This window comes from Lycorma delicatula, chromosome 4 (assembly GCF_047948215.1).
Source record: "Lycorma delicatula isolate Av1 chromosome 4, ASM4794821v1, whole genome shotgun sequence".
In the NCBI taxonomy this organism is placed as follows: Eukaryota; Metazoa; Arthropoda; class Insecta; order Hemiptera; family Fulgoridae; genus Lycorma; species Lycorma delicatula.
In genome coordinates, this window is record NC_134458.1 from 96,553,471 (window position 1) to 96,570,755 (window position 17,285).

Consider the following 17,285-nt stretch of genomic DNA (forward strand, 5'->3'; position numbering starts at 1 on the left):
TTATAAAAGTCAATTTTATCGCCTTATTTATCAATACTGTATTTAGCTATAGAATATTTCCAGTTTCTCTAAGAAAATTATGTCATTATACACACCATATTAAACAACAATATAAAAATACAGAATAAATAAAGCTATTGTGGCAGAAATAATCGATCGTGGCTTCTATTCGTTAGAACAACTTCTACGTGGTACGACAAAAAAATATTTTTTTGTTTATAGTTTAAATATCTAACGCTGATTTCTTCAAAATATTTTGAAAAAAAGATAAAAATACTAACTAAATTATTACAATAATATTTTTTTTAAAATAATAAACATCCTTAACTTCATCATATCTCTTTCCTTTCTTTTCAAAATTTATCAAAATTTTGTTGTAATCTTTTCGGATGTACAAAATTTAATTTTGGAAAAGGTATACGAAAGCAAATTTTCCAAACAATAATGATTTTTTTTTAATTTAGGAAAATTATTCGACATGTTATTTTTTTTAATTCTTGCACACTAAAATACGCATATTTCACTACATCCACTGATTCCGTAGGAAGTAAATAAAAAAATAAAAAATGAATTACATCCATCATTTACAGACATCTCCTGATTGAAATTAAAGAAAAATCTCATGAATATTTTTAAAAAATTAAAGTTTCTCTCTTTTAATTCTTCCCCGCTAAAATTCAGCCTAAAAAGTAAATAATAAAACGCAACTTATTATTTACTCTAATTTTTTAGCTCGGCTACTAAATAGTTCCGTAACAGGATATAAAAATAGAATTGTTCGTGTCACTAAGACAAAATGAACATTACCTTTTAATTATATCGGTATTAGAACGGTACGATATTATAAACTTAAAAAAATAAAGCGGTTAACCTACAGAAATACCTTCAATGCGCCCCAGATTCGTAACGTTTTGGAAATTACCTAAAAATACGATTTACATATTTGTATTTTATTTAAGAAAGGATTAGAAAGTCTCAGATTTTACCGACAGGAACATCAACCGTTACCCTTAATACATAGCTACCGAACGGGGAAGTCTAAAGATAGATCTATATTCCCGGATTACATTAATGACGTACCAGCTCCACAAATCTCTTCAAGATGAGCAATGACCTGGTGGAAACTTGATCTATGGCCCGTAGAACCAAAAGTGCGGGGAGGAAGAGATCAAGTATAAAGAGAAAGATATTAAGAAAGGAAAAGTACCCGCGATGGAGCTGTACACGAGTCAAATAATCTCATGAAAAGGATAGATTTATTTTCAAGGTAGCAATTCATCCCGTTTGTAACTTATCGGGGATCAGCGAAATTTTCCTGGAATGGTAGAGAAACATTACATCTACGGAATCAAATTCATCTACGGATGAATTTCAAGCTTAATAACTCGCTCTAAAATCATATTAAAAAACTGCGTTGACTTTTTTTTTTTAATTCCACACACTTTTTTTTAACCTACGTAGTTTATTTCATCTCTGAAAAATTTCTATAACAAGAAAGAAAAATGAAAATAACCATTAGCATATTCAAGTTTACATTCGATGTAAAACGAAAAAAAGTTCAAAATCTTATTCTATTAAGTAACTACCTCGTTTTTCAAGTAACTACCATTTTATTCAGTATGGATAATTTTTTAAAAAATGTTAAAGAGTTATATTTGTTTTAATACTGTAAGAAAGATAGCTTTTTCTATCTAGTAATGAAAAAAATTACCTCACAAATGAAGAGATATTTGAAAAAAAAAAACAGATTAAATATTTTACATCGGTAAAGACGATGTGAACTTTCAAATGAAAATGATTTATCAGCGCATCACCCTTTAGGTAAGAGTCCAAATTAGCAGCTATGTACAAATTTACCGTATAAATAAGACCGTTCCTGACTAAAATAGTTATTATTTAAAATGTAATCGGTAACTTAAAAATCGTTATTTAAAAAACATATAAATCAGAGAACGATAGTCAGAAGTTTTAGTTATTAGAAATATTTTTCTTCGATGTTTGGATAAAAAAATTTAAAAAGAAATTTTAATGTTAACAAAAAAAAAATATTGGGAATAAAATTCGTTAAACTTTGATTTTTACCACAACTATAAAGCAAGTTACGCATATTAATCTTCAAAATGCCGACCTTCACTGTACAGAGTAGTAGCTTCTTTGTCTATCAATCGTCAGGAATTCCGGTCAAGTTCTGCATTTTTCATACGCTACCAAATATTATATATCAATAATATTCCCACGCACAGCAAGCAGTGCGTTTATATGGTGAATTAATAATCGGATAAAAAAAAGGCTCATCACATAACGCGACTGATATAAATCACAGAACTTTATTTGATTTTTTTTTTAATCTTAGAGTTTTAACTAAATTATTATAGTACGAAACATTTAAATCAAAATAAAAGCGATAAATTTACTCAGATATTAAAATAGCGTGTTTTATGTTTTAATAAAATTAAATTCAACAGGAAATTAATCGATCCTTTTTTCAAATCAAATGACTAGTAGGAAGTTGTAAGGGAGGCATTGCCATATAAAGTAAAAGCAAGTAGATCAGACGTTGGCCTACAAGCTCTAGCTTTTTCATTAATTTGTTTTTTTTTTTATCAGGTAGCACTGAACATTAAACAAGTTTTTTTCTGTTTTATAATCAAAGAATATAAATTAGTCATATTATATTAAAATAAATATAAACTTAATAGTAATAATATTAATTCTAGGATTAAGACTGAATTTTAAAAATATTCCACAGTTTTATTTATAGTAATTTGTAAAATGAAATATTTTAAAAAAAATTTGTTTACTTATTTGTTCATTTATCTTTCTTTTTTAAATACAAGCCGCTTATTTTTACTATCACCTTATATAGTATTAAACGAATAAAAACTAATCTATAAAAAATAAACAAACTAAAGTTAAAAACTTATTCTTAATATATTGTATCACAACTCTAATAATGTTTTTGAAGATATTTTTTAAAAATAAATATTCCGAATGCATAAATTAATCTTTATTAGTATGAATTTATAGTGTTCCCGATTAGTATTCATGATAGGTTTGGAAATTAAAAAAGAATTAGCATAAAACATTAAAAGATCGATATATCTTTTTATAAAAAAAAAGATGATTGATTTGAAGCGCGTCTAGTTGAACATTAATGCCAATATATATATGAAAATTAAAATCAATTAAAACAGTTATTTATTTTAGATCTTCTCTTGTAAAGGATATTTAGAAAAGAAAGTCATGCGTTGACCAAACTCTTAAAGCTAAGTTTGAATAACGAAACAGAATACTTTATTTAAATACTAAAAAACTTACTTACTTTATTTTAATATTAAAAAGATTGCAAAGAAAACAGAATTATATTATACAAAAATTCTCCTTTATTTACTAAGAATAATGATTTAAAAATAATTCTACAAAGTGTGTCCTATATATCATTCATTTCGTTCATATATTTTTAGAAAACGTAGAACACGATCTTCAAGCACTTTTTAGATATATTCGATTTTAAAAGTCCATAACTTTGATAAAATAATTCCAGAATGTACGGGCTGTTCTACAGGATGAGCAGTTTAAGACCGAACCGAGCCGCAGTTGTTGATTGTCAACTTTAAAACACTTTGAGTGCCACCTATACAGGAAGTAAAACGATTTTAATGGCCAATTTTTTTCTCATATAGTTTCATTCAGTATCACAAAAAAATGTATTAGTAATAACTGTCACTCATTTGAGTAAAAAATACGTTTTTAGCGACTGTTTTTTTTGTGTGGTGACATGGCTTCACGCGGCCAGTAACAGTTAAAACCTTTTCCCATCACAATGATCCGCGGTTGATTAGCGCTCCGCGAAAATATGTTGGTATCTGATTGCCTCCCTTCATAGTCTTATGCTACCCTCTTGTGAAAAAAATTTCAAAAAATTACAGTATATAAAGAGATTTAACAGATTCTGACAAAAAAACCAAATCAAGAGTTATTGCTCACCTCTGAGACGTGGAGTGAAGTGGTACAGAAAACTTGCTGTAGAATTGCTTCTTGTTATCAATATAGTAAATGCGCTATACTTATACAATCAGCTTACAAGTGGAAACATGCAAATCATCGCATTCAAAGAAGAATTAGTCGAAGAACTGACATGAATCAACGTTAGTTCCTCCTCCTCCGACACCAGCAGACCAACCTCACCGCCTTGTCGATGTTGGCAGACAAGGAAGAAGGCGATGTCATAAATGTTATGAAAAAAAGTCAAAGGCCGAAGGCAGGAAGATTGCCATGCGAAAAACTACTCAAACCAAATATAAATGTGTGGTGTGTGAAAAACACTTTTGTTTGGACTGTTTTTTTGGTGTACATTAATATTTTGTCTGAAAAGTTAATTTTTTTTTATTTTCAAGTTGAAATTTTATTATCTATATTTTATTTTCAAGCAGATTTTCTGCAGTTGCTTTTGTATAGTTTTTGTCAATAAAAATAACATCATATTGTAATACTGATATTCTGCATTATTTCATTACATTTATCATACAGTAATAGCCATGTGACACCAGTGTGGACTCGCTATCAATAGGCCAATAACAGTTTCATGACATACTGGCCATGCTCTTTCACTTGCCATGTGTTTTAATAGGAACTATGAAACCAAAGCGGAGTTACACGGCCATATAACTAAACCTAACATGTGGTGACACATTCGACTCACGCGGCCATTAGATCTGTAATTCTGTGAATCCACGTTGGACTCTTGAAGCATGCTTCAATGATTCGGCATTTTTAACCGAATCGTGTATGTAAAGAGTAGCATACACGATTCAGTTAAAAATGCCGTACACGAGGATCGGTTTTAATGGACTCCAGAGGCCATAGGCGATAATCAAAGAATTTTTGCCGATCTTAAAAAATTTAGACGTAAATTACCACAATAAATTGGTGCAAAATATACATCTTCCACTAAAATTCTTTACAATTTAAATTTGAAACCAAGTTAAAAGAACATACAAATCGAAATTCTTAATTACAGCGAATAGCTTCTCATAAATATTGCCGATGGACAAATAGACCCGATGCTGAATTTCATATCAGACGAGACGTGGTTTCGTTTATTTTGAGATGTTATTTCTCATAAAATCAGATATTGAATGACTGAAAATCGTCACTGGATGTTTGGACGTCCACTTAATGATGATAATAGTACGGTAGGTTGTTTCTGGTAATCGTACAGTAGGGGCTAATATTTTTTGATCGGACTATCAATATAAGTGTTCCGTAAAATTACTGAACAGAAGAATTCTATGCTCGGTTAATAGATCCCGAAAAAGAATACGGCTTCTTCTAACAAAACGGAACAAGCAACGTGTCATAAAACAAACGATTCACTAGCACGCGTACTTGCGGCTTTTACAGAAGAATGAACTGTCAGTTGAGGGTGGTGGCCTCCGGGTTCCCCGTATTTTTCTAATGAGATTATTTCCTTTGTGGCTATTTGAAGAATACAGTTTGCTGCACAGGGAGCTCACTTCAAACATTTTTTGTAAAAATATGGTAAATATGTAAACTTTCCCTAATGTAAATACAGAATTTAGTTTATGTTTTCAATTTATTCATAAAATATTTCATGTTGCAACTATGTTTAGTCTGTAGTGGTTTTGTTTTAAGTTGCTCAGTAGGTATATTCTGAAATACACATTTTTATCTTTACAATCATTAAATTTTAAATTACCGTATCTGTATTTCAAAGATGGTAGATATTTAAACGAAAACTGATTTTCCATGCCAAGATTTAGCTTTTAGAGTTAGTATAGAGAATCAAGAATCTATCTATTTCTAAATTTGGGACGACAGAAAAAGGAAGGTTACTGAAAAAAGAAATCCATTAAAAGCCTTATTCGACTATCAACTTCAACGTAAAAATCTACCGCATTCTTGTAGCAGGTACAGTCGCTTCTTGATGATAGCAATATTAGCATAGTATTTAATATTAGATTGTATATTTTTTAAAGAAGATTTAATGGTGGAGTCTTGTTATGATATTAGATACATACTTAATCTTTCAGGCATATAAACATACCTCAGATTCTGTAAAGAAACTTAAACCTTGGCTTTTTATTTTTTAAGTAAATGTGATTTTAATTTTACTGATAATATTTTAAATTTCAACTGTAAAATAGTTTATTATTGTGACAAAAAAAAGTGTTTTTGATAACAACCTGACCCCCCGTAGGAGAAGACTCCCGCCTTGTGACGATCCCGGTCGCCATACCAACCCCTTCGTTCCTAGTACTGATGAACTTTACCGGAGATCATCTTTTAAACCCTCTAAACTTGATACCACATCACAGTCACCAGTTTTGCCTCTGTCAGAATGCCACCGATGCAAATGCCTCGGCAGATATTTCCATCAGTGTATTTACACAACCTTCTATCGCCTTCGTATAGCCTCTTCCAACCACGACCGCCTAACATAACTTATAACCCTCAACTATCATATTAACCGATTCGTGGAAGCGCGATCTCCGCGCCTTCCTCTAACACAGAAGGTTTCACACAAAAACTCTTCCTATATCTACCTTCAGTTAAGACTATGTACTCAGATTACTTGACTGAATCTTAAACACCAAAAATACTATCCTCATACCAACAAAACAAGTGCTGATCGCAACAAAGACAATTTTGTCCTACGATTCAATTTACTCATTTACTTAAAAATCAAGAAACAGATTCACAAATTTAATAAGCCTCTATTGAAAATATATCTTATCTCTCTCTGCTCTGGTCCGCTTTTGGGAGCGAAGTTAATGCCTACACCCTCCCACACCGCAACTCCATCATACAGTTCTCCACGCATCCATCTCATTCTAGCAGCAAATATTTCAGCTAACCGGGCTCGATGCCAAAACGTCTATCTTGGCAAAGTAAGCACCCAACCGGACCCCTAGCCACCCACGTTGCTGTTCTATCTACACATATATAACTCAGCCATCCTCCACAGGGCTAAGAATCTAGGGAAGCCAGTAACTATGTTCCATTTCCTTTTGTTTTTCCAGTTAACTTACAAATCAAAACCAGAATTAATCCTTGTACTTTAGTACGTTCAGCTTCATACCTGGGCCAGACATATAAGACATGGAATGCATCATCAATGACTCTATACTCTGGACACAAGCCTGAATTAATCAAACTAAATCTGGTCAACCTATCTTGAAAGGCACCATGTTCAGAAAGAAACTGTGTAATATGCCGATTGGGAAAATCCACCTAACTACCTGCCTACTTCTCACATCAGGAAAAATACCATGTGTGTAACGGCCATCGAACAATTCAGTCCACCTGACCTGCCATCAATGGAAACCTTGGTCATCTATTTCTTTTATGCACCCAGAGGTAAGTTGGCTTACCTTCTTACCATCAGAACGTAACTGGCTCTCAGTTGCAAGGATATCAATGAGCTTAATACCAGAAATAACAAGGACCACCTCTTCAAAGACAGTTCCACAGGCACCAATCACAGATAACAGTAAGAGATGTTGAGCTCTCAACAAAATATTACTATAAAATTTTTACCTCATTCGATGAACCCAGACAGGTGCAGCTTATAGCTTTGCATACATCCTTATATAGAACATGCATGGTTCTGAAATTAAGCCCCTGATTGGTGGGAACTGTTCTCTGAACACCCAAGAAAGCAGAACAAGTCTTTTTGGCAGCATATTGAAAGTGCTCCTTGAATCGAAGATTCTCATCAAGAATAACACTTAGATACTTCTGCAGTGGGACATATCTAATTTGATGACCTGCTATTGTTACACGAGGTTGTCATGTAGCAGCTAGTCTGCCCATGGGCTAAACATCATTTTATGTTGCAAACTCCACAAACAAGTATCTTGCAAGCCTGGGCTGCCTTGAATTCGATCTCATTCATAGAATCTCCTTTAACCACCCAAAGCCCATCATTCACATACACGATAATGTGACACCAGTGGGTAACCTCAACAGCATCAAAGAATCAGAATCCAACAAACCAAAGCAGGAGTCCTAAAACATTACCATGTGCACAACCTTTAGATGGGGTTTTTCCTACATCTGAGACGCCATCTCAAAGAACAACATCTTGATTGCTGAAATAGCTATATGACACGTTCAGCTGATTCTGTGGACAATCATACTACTGGAGCAAAAAAAGGGCAGAGGGTGACCACAAATTTTATATATAAAAGCTCCTGATATGTCCAAACAGATACCAAAGACATACTCAGACTGACTAGAAGAAGCAATATTCATAACCTTAAGAATAGCATCTTCTGTGCCCCTGCCTAGGCAAAAACCATACTGATCATCCATCAACAACTTTCTATTAACAAATTTAGGCCAGTCCGCCTTCCTGTGCAGGAAATGCCCCTGATGAACAGGTAAATTGCATCTATAAGGATTTCATAACTCTCTAATTGACTCAAAGATAATTAATTAATCGATGATCACTAGAACAATCATCAAAAACAGACATTACATCAACCCTACCAGGAATATTCCTACCAACAGTAATATCAATATTTGTTCCAGCAAACAATCTCCTTCCATTTAGCTGATAACATAACATTAAGTGAGGATGGAGATACACATTTTCTTTTAAAAGAACTATCACCATTGAAATAATGGACAAAACAACCTGAAACTTATTGAGCGTAGAAATAAAATCCTTATTTTAACTAAAATCTTCTGAAATTGTTTTATTGAAGTTATGAAGCTTGAAAATAACACATACAATTGGGTTTAAAAGTTATGTTTTTCTAAAAATATAAACCATATGTTTCTTGCGACTTACTTGGAGTTTTTAATAGATTAATGTTATTTCAGATTTCCTGTAAATTTCCCCATCATGCTTTACATGTTGATTTTGCTCTTATTATTTTCACAGAAAAAATAACTATCAACAAACTGTAAAATAAAAACTTACATACAAGGAAAAAATATTATTTTTTTTTTTTTTACAAAAACACTAAAAGAAAAATGTAATTACGGTTTTTATTCAAAATTAAACCAGAAGGCATAAAATTAGATACTTGCCTACAAATAATGAACTGAACATGAAATCTCTGTAAAATAAAATAATTTATGTTAGAGTATTTAAATAGGTTATATAAAAAAAAAAATACTTTTAGAAGACTATGGGAAGCTGCAATAAAAGCAAGAAAATCAAAGGAGGGAGATTGAAATGGGTAGAATCACGGATACAAGGATACATGGAGGGGGTAGTGAAAGCTGGTTTAAATTGCAAGATAATTCACAAAGAAAATATAAGATCTAATGATGAATATGTTTTTTTAATTTAGAAATACTTCCTTAAATTTGTAATAATATAAATAATTATAAATTATTATTATTATACTTGTTTGTACGTTCACTAAATTATTGACCCTGACAGTTATTTATTCGTTATTATTATTTTTTTTTATAACAATTCAGTAAAATAAAAGGTATAAAATTATACAGCTTATTGAATGAAAGAAAGCTTTTTTTAACCTTTGTATGAATAAGTTCTAGGCCTGTGTAATATGACCTAGCCTTATTGGGTTGTTAATAGCCCAGTTGTTTAAGCAATGTCATAATACAAAGTAACTTAACATGATGAAATGAACAATATACAAGGCTGACTCGGTCAAAAAATATTTTTTTCCATTTTCACATAGAGTAATTGAATTATTCAATGGTTATAATAACATGCAATGAAAGTTATACTTTAGAATTCATAAGTCTATTATTATCATAATAAGCATTTGGCAATCGGTTTAATGTAATAAAAACAACACGGTTTAGATATCATATAAATAGAATGATTGTAAAAGGCAACAAATATCGTGAATGATCTTAACATACTTTTTGTACAATTACAATACCGCCTTATATGTAAAAAACATCTTACATGTTCTTCCAGTTCATCAAATAAAATTGATGACATTCAGTAAGTAACCTGTATATTTTAAATAGTGCTTCAATAACATAGCTAAATATTCAGACATAAATTATTCACATTTTCTTTAAAACAAATTAAGTTGGCAATCATCTATAAAAAAAATCATTAAAAAATTAAAATTTATAGCTTTAAGAATATAACAAGATAGTGATACCTAACTCAGATAAGGTTAATAATAAATTGCAAAGAAGTTGAATGCTTCAATCATAATATGCTAGTCGACATTATATACCTTAAATATGCAAATATCAATTTTATTTGTTATCATTTCAAAGAAACTTCTGAAATATATAAGTGCTTTTAAAAAATGTTTTCATTAATAAATCCCTTTTATCAACGTAATTTTAACTTTTACAATTTTCTTTTACTTTTTCATTATTTCTTTATTGTACAAATTGTTCATGTAAGAAAAAATTTGATACTCAACTTATATCAGATTTTTACTGAATACCTTTGTAAAAATCAAATCTACAGTATATCCATATTACAATACAAAGCTAACAATCAATATTAATTTTTACGATTTATCTTTTCTAATAATAGATTTAGTTTCACAATTTTGAATGGCAGTGAGAGAAAAGAGGATAATTTTTTTTTAATGACACTTGATAAGTCAGTCAAAAATGCCTTAAATAATCTGTAAATTAAAAAACTATTTAGTAATATATAAACTTGTATTTTTCATATAGTTCTAATCACCACAACAAAACAAAAAACCTACCTAAGAAAAAACACAAAGTTGGGTGAAAACCAAACTAGATTTGGGTGGTTTGTTAGGATTTTTAAATTGGTTGGGTTTTATTTTTAATAGGTTTACTTTAAATGATTTCAGGATATGTATATATTTATTTATTTATGTTAACGAATTTAGAAAGGTGTGCTTCTTTATCAATAAATATATATTATTTATTGACAGTATTGTTAATCAACAATACTGTCAATCAGTTAAAGATGAAGTCATAATTTAAAAAAATAATTAAATGAAACAAAGCACATGAAGTAAATAAAAATAAAAATTTTCAAAAAATGATAATTGCATAATTTATTTATTTTATTTTATTTTAAAAAAACATATAATATAAACAGGTAGACATTTTTAATAATTTATTTTCATTAAGTTTTTATTTAAGTGATGATGTAATGTATTTTAATGATTTAAACAAATTGGAATAACAGGTTACATACATAAATAAAATGTTCTATAATTTATGATATATATATATATATATATTGTTTTTAGATGATTAGGGCTGATGATCAAGAAAATGGTGAAGGGAATTCAACCTTATATTTTTACTGTAACAGCCTTGAAATTTCAAATAATTTCGTAAAATGTGGTATATATTAAATTAAGATGATCTCATCATGTTCAAAATTAAAATACTTCAAAGGATTAATATAAATTTTTTGAAAAAAATGCATGCTTACAAACAGCATATTCATATCATATCTAGGTTCAAGAAATATTTTAACAATTTCTGTTGAATATGCAAGAATGAGACAAATGAATCAAAACATAAGAGCTTCACAAAAATCATTAAAAAAACTCAGGAAACTGTAAATATCAAAGCACTGTTTGAAACAATTATTAATGGTCTATTGAAAATAAACAATTATTAGTAATGAAGTAAATTCAATAAGAACAATAAGCAAATAAGTTGATCCTAACAGAAAGATCAGCACTGAATAAACCAGTTCATTTTACAATGAGGATTCAATTATATAGATTACTTATTTTTCTTCATCATCAGTAGTCACATCTTTCTTAGCTTTGTTTGTAATTTCTAAGTCAGACTAAAAGTACAGGAGGCATACTCCCATATCACATGCCCAATGAAAAGTGATTTCTTTCAAACACTGGTACAATAAATGGAGTAAATTCCAAAGTTAGTTTTGATTATTCACCCTTACTGAAACATCTTATGAATTATGACTTTTGGTAGAAATCCACAATCAGTTACAAAAGATTTAGATGATCAGAATAAATAATTACCTACTCTGTGTATCATTTCTCAAATGAGGTTCTCTCTATCCACAATGAAGAATTAAATATCCAAGAAAAGAACTCCACTTACCCCAGAACTAGGCACCATTTTTTTCTGTTTAGCCTCCGGAACCACCGTACGTTATTACTTCAGAGGATGAAATGTATAAATGTAAATGAAGTGTGGTCTTGTACAGTCTCAGGTTGACCGTTCCCAACCCACCGGGTTGGTCTAGTGGTTAACGCGTCTTCCCAAATCAGCTGATTTGGAAAGTCAAGAGTTACAGCGTTCAAGTCCTAGTAAAGCCAGATATTTTTACATGGATTTGAATACTAGATCGTGGATACCAGTGTTCTTTGGTGGTTGGGTTTCAATTAACCACACATCTCAGGAATGGTCGAAATGAGAATGTAGAAGACTACACTGCATTTACACTCATACATATCATCCTCTGAAGAATTATCTTAACGGTAGTTACCGGAGGCTAAACAGGAAAAAGAAAGAAAGGTTGACCGTTCCTGAGATGTGTGGTTAATTGAAACCCAACCACCAAAGAACACTGGTATCCACGATCTAGTATTCAAATCCATATAAAAGTAATTGCCTTTACTAGGATTTGAACCTTAGAACTCTCGACTTTGAAATCAGGTGATTTGTGATGATGAGTTCCCCACTAGACAACCCATTGGGATAACTAGGCATCCTGTCAAACAATGTCTTCATTACACTCTACATGAATCTTCTGTGCTAATTATGTAAGGTATGAAGTTTCCTACTTCACAACCTTTAATTTCCAGGATGATACTTTGTTAGACATTGCAGGTGTTGTGGAAAAATCAGGCTGTAAGGAATACAGTGGGCTGTCTAACCTAAACCACTTACTACCCTCTTCTTGAAGTTACAAAGTATAATATGTTATAATGAAATGCATTATTCAAAACTTTCCTTTCTGTATAATTGAGAAAAATTTATAAGTAATAGCATTACATTACATTATTTAAAATGTAGAATAATCATTAACCCTTTGGAGTTTACCAAAATAAATAAAAATAGTAGCTAAAATTATTTCAAATAACATGTTGAAAGGTAAGTGTAGATAATTTCATGGAATCTAATGTAAGGTAGTAGAAAAATAACTGGAAATTGTGAGTAATAAAAGTAAGGAGTAAGGTTAATTAAAGATAAGAATAGAGAAAAATGTTCTCTTTACAAAACACAGAAAGAAACTGACTGATGAATCATAGGTGTCAACTCATCAGTGAAGTTTATCATAAATGTGAAATATGGAATAAGAATTAAATATCATAACTATCACTAACATTTTAATACTTGTTCAGCAATACTGCAAGTTACAAAGCAAAGTCCACAGAATGATTTACTGATTTCATTAACTTTAAATTGAATTTGAATTCCTGAATGTAACTTGATTATGGATTCATTAACTGTTCAACATTATCATAGCATGGCTGGTTTGAAAGAAACAACTGTTTGAATGCACTATTTTGCAAGGCAATATAATGTAGAATAGAATAATTATGAAATATTAAGAATATAATAAAATAGGAGTAGATCTGAACTGAAAGATAAAAAAAAATTACAGAAAATGTTAAAATTACTTTGGTTTTAGGCAACCCAATCTGTATTCCCAAATCAGTAGTTCCTCTTTGGGTTGATTTACCCTTACTCTTTCCTTGTCTTCTATCGATTTTTCTGTGGAATCAATTATGGGATTTCCTGCCATCACTGTAGCACCATGATAGAACCTTCTAGCCACTAGCAAAACAGCTGAGTATTATTGGGTTCAATAAGGTGGTGACTCTGTTAGCAGGACTGTTCAGATATAATGTTCCTTGCTCCTGAACTGCGTAAATAGGAAACTAGTAGCTGAGATGTCAGTTAGACAAAGCTGGATCTTTTTCTTTTTTACCTAAATTTTAAAATAAAAAGTCTATTTTTAGTTGCTATTAGCAACTGAACATATTGAGAAATCACACATCGAGAAAATGAGATGTAAAATCAGTCAAAATCATGAACTGTAAAACTAATTTTTATATGAATTAGAGTACTGGTCATATTAAGAGCATAGTGGGTTCTGAATAACATGATAAAACGACCGCAATCTTCAAGAGCTCAAAATATCTAAATGTTATTTATCCTTATCCTTACCTTTTCCCTTTATATATTCTTTTCACTTTTTCTTCATTAGTATGAGAAATAGGTCACTGTTCCTAGAGTCTTTGGTTTCCTTTGTGTAATTATGTATGATGATGACAGCCTGCGAGGTTGTGTCAGGACTCATTTTCTCCTTTGGGAGTGGCACAAGGGATTTAACTGATCGGACAAAAACCAGCATCCTAGTCTTCCTACAGTCTACATGTTAGACTCACTAGTGTAACATACAGGCTGTTCTGACATAATATACAGGAAAACAAATAGCAAGCTGCATTGATAATTCAGTGATTTAGTTCTTAAACAACTACATTAGGTAAATATATTTAATTTTTCTAGTTTCTAGGAAACTCTGATTTTGGCAATATTTTACATATACCGCTGGCTAACAAGAAGTCAACTGTATAAACATTTTTAATACAAAGTTTCATTATTCCTTATTTATTTTCTGAACATTAAGAAAATATTGTTGATGTAAACTTCCTTTTGGCATACCTATATCAGCAGCCAAAAGATATATAATAATGTAGCAGGTAGTTAAGGATTAACAGTAAAATGTATGAAGACAAGAAATAACTAAAGATATCTACAAGTAAGCTAAATTCATACGTAGAATATATGTAATTAAACAACTCATGAATATATATTAGATGAATACAGTGAGACTGATACAATGTCAGGATCTGTAATGATTATTGGTATTTTTAGACTATTTTTCAACTTCTTAAAAAGTAGTTAATTAATTTCTTGTCTCACTTGGATGATTTATTTAACATAATGCCAAATGCCAGGTCTGTAATATGATAATCCATAGCTATAATACAATTACAATATATTACAATGTGTTTGTACAATACAATTTTCTAAATATTCTCTTATGTCAATCTTATCATTCTAGTCCTTTCTTATGGAGTAATTTTCGGTTAAGATCCATATTTTTATGGATTCTTTTCATTACTGGATTGATTAGTTCTCTCTTTTTTATTCAACATGTACTGGGCTTTTACCATATTAATTATGTTAAAAAGAATGACTTAAGTAGTTACCAAACAATTCCCCCCCCTCCCACTCTTTATTATTATTATCTGATTAGTTATAAGCTCTAAGCCGAGCTTCAGGTGATGTCTTACGTATTCAGTTTCTTCATAAACTGTATTCACAGATCGTCATATATGATGTTTTTATACAAACAACTTTCCTGTTAAAATCTTAACAGGAAAGAAATTTTTAAATAAAAAATTATTTGCAAAATGTTTGAAAAGAGAATTAATTTAACCCTGAAACCTGCCAAAAAATTTACACATTTATTACTGTAGATCTCTTTATCAGTAAATTAATACATCTTATGGGCCCATGAGTTTTGTAATATATTTTTCAAATTTTGTAGATTATTTATAAGTCACAGTGTTGCACACAATGCATGACTATGTGTAGGTTTAATATATATATATATATATATACACACACACACACACACAAAATATCCAGTTGTATATATACTGATTGATTTGAACATCACCATTGTGAACAATTTTACAAATATATTTCTTTTCCGTCTAATTTTAATGCATTGACTGATGAAATCATTAGTCATTGAAGAGGAACATATGACTATCCATCTGAAGAGCAACTGTAGACAAATGTTTTAACTCTGTTCATGTACAGAGATTTATTTATTGTATGCTGTCATCCATTGGTACTCATTCTTACTTAAATATCTATCTATTTTCATAATATTGGTGACTGAGATGTTCATACAATTGAAAAACAAATATGTGGTTATAAGGTGATGCAAAATAATGTTATGAACTGTTTAAGAAAGTGGAACAATTTACAACTGCTCAATTCCTTTCTCCTCCAGAGGAAACAATATATGTTTAATTTTGTAGGGGTAAACATGAGCAGATAATGAATCAACTTAACTGGATAAAAGCTTATTTTTGGAATTAATATACTTCCACTAAGAATTAATTTATATGAAGAGTAATAGTCAATTGATGTTAAATAATCAATCAATTGGTTAGGATCTTAACTGGTGAACTCAAAGGATACAATCTAGAATTAAAAAAAAAATAATAATATTAACCAATAATTGCAGTTTATTTGGATGCATGTACAAATCATTACAAAAATTCATCAGTTTTAAATTAGTTGCCGATAGAAAGGACCAAACCAAAAATTATAATTTTAAAAAGAAAACAATTAAATATAAATTAGTTCAGTTTATTAACCCATATATATGTAATATATATATATATATATATATATATATATATATATATATATATATTTAAATAAATTAATAAACGATTTTCATGCTCATAAAGTATAAATATTAATATACATATATATATAAATATATATATATAATTATGAAGTACTTATAATAAAAAATATACACTCAAGAAATTATAAATTAATGGTCAGTTATAAAGAACACAAATGGAAAAATCATACAAAAAAATGAAATCACAATATAATATAAAATACTTAAAAAAAGGGTTAAATAATATTAAAAAATGTATTAAATAGTTAAAATTACATATTAGTTTATATTAAGGTAAATAATTTTCAATAAAAATTAGAAAATAATTAAAGAAATTATGAAAAACAGTTAGTGTGTTATGATTATATTTTTCATATTTATTGAGCTCTATAAGCCCTACCGGTTGGCTATATACAGCCTAATATTAATTAATCGTAATGTATTTCAATAGGCACAATATTTCACCATTCTCTAAAACAAACCACGCTCTCATTCTTAGTCACATGTACATAATAAAAATTTACAAATCCCAAGTAAATAATAATAAAATAAAATGAAAATAACATTTATAAATGATGAGCAACTAATAAATGAATCCCTCGCACTCAAATATATTAATAATTAATCTTCTTACAATATTTGAAAATCAAAATAACAATAACTTAAAAAAAACCACAATTTGTTTTCAAATGTTATATTAATAAAATATAAAAAGCAATAACTCTATTTAAAAGATAACATCAAATGTAACAATAAATTTTAGTAATAATCATAATAAAGTAAAATAGTAACATATCCGAAACATTTCTCTTATTTATGAAAACAATTTTTAGCATACATAATCATGTCATTAACTGTAACAAAAAAATTTTAGTATTTAATATATTCTATAAGACTT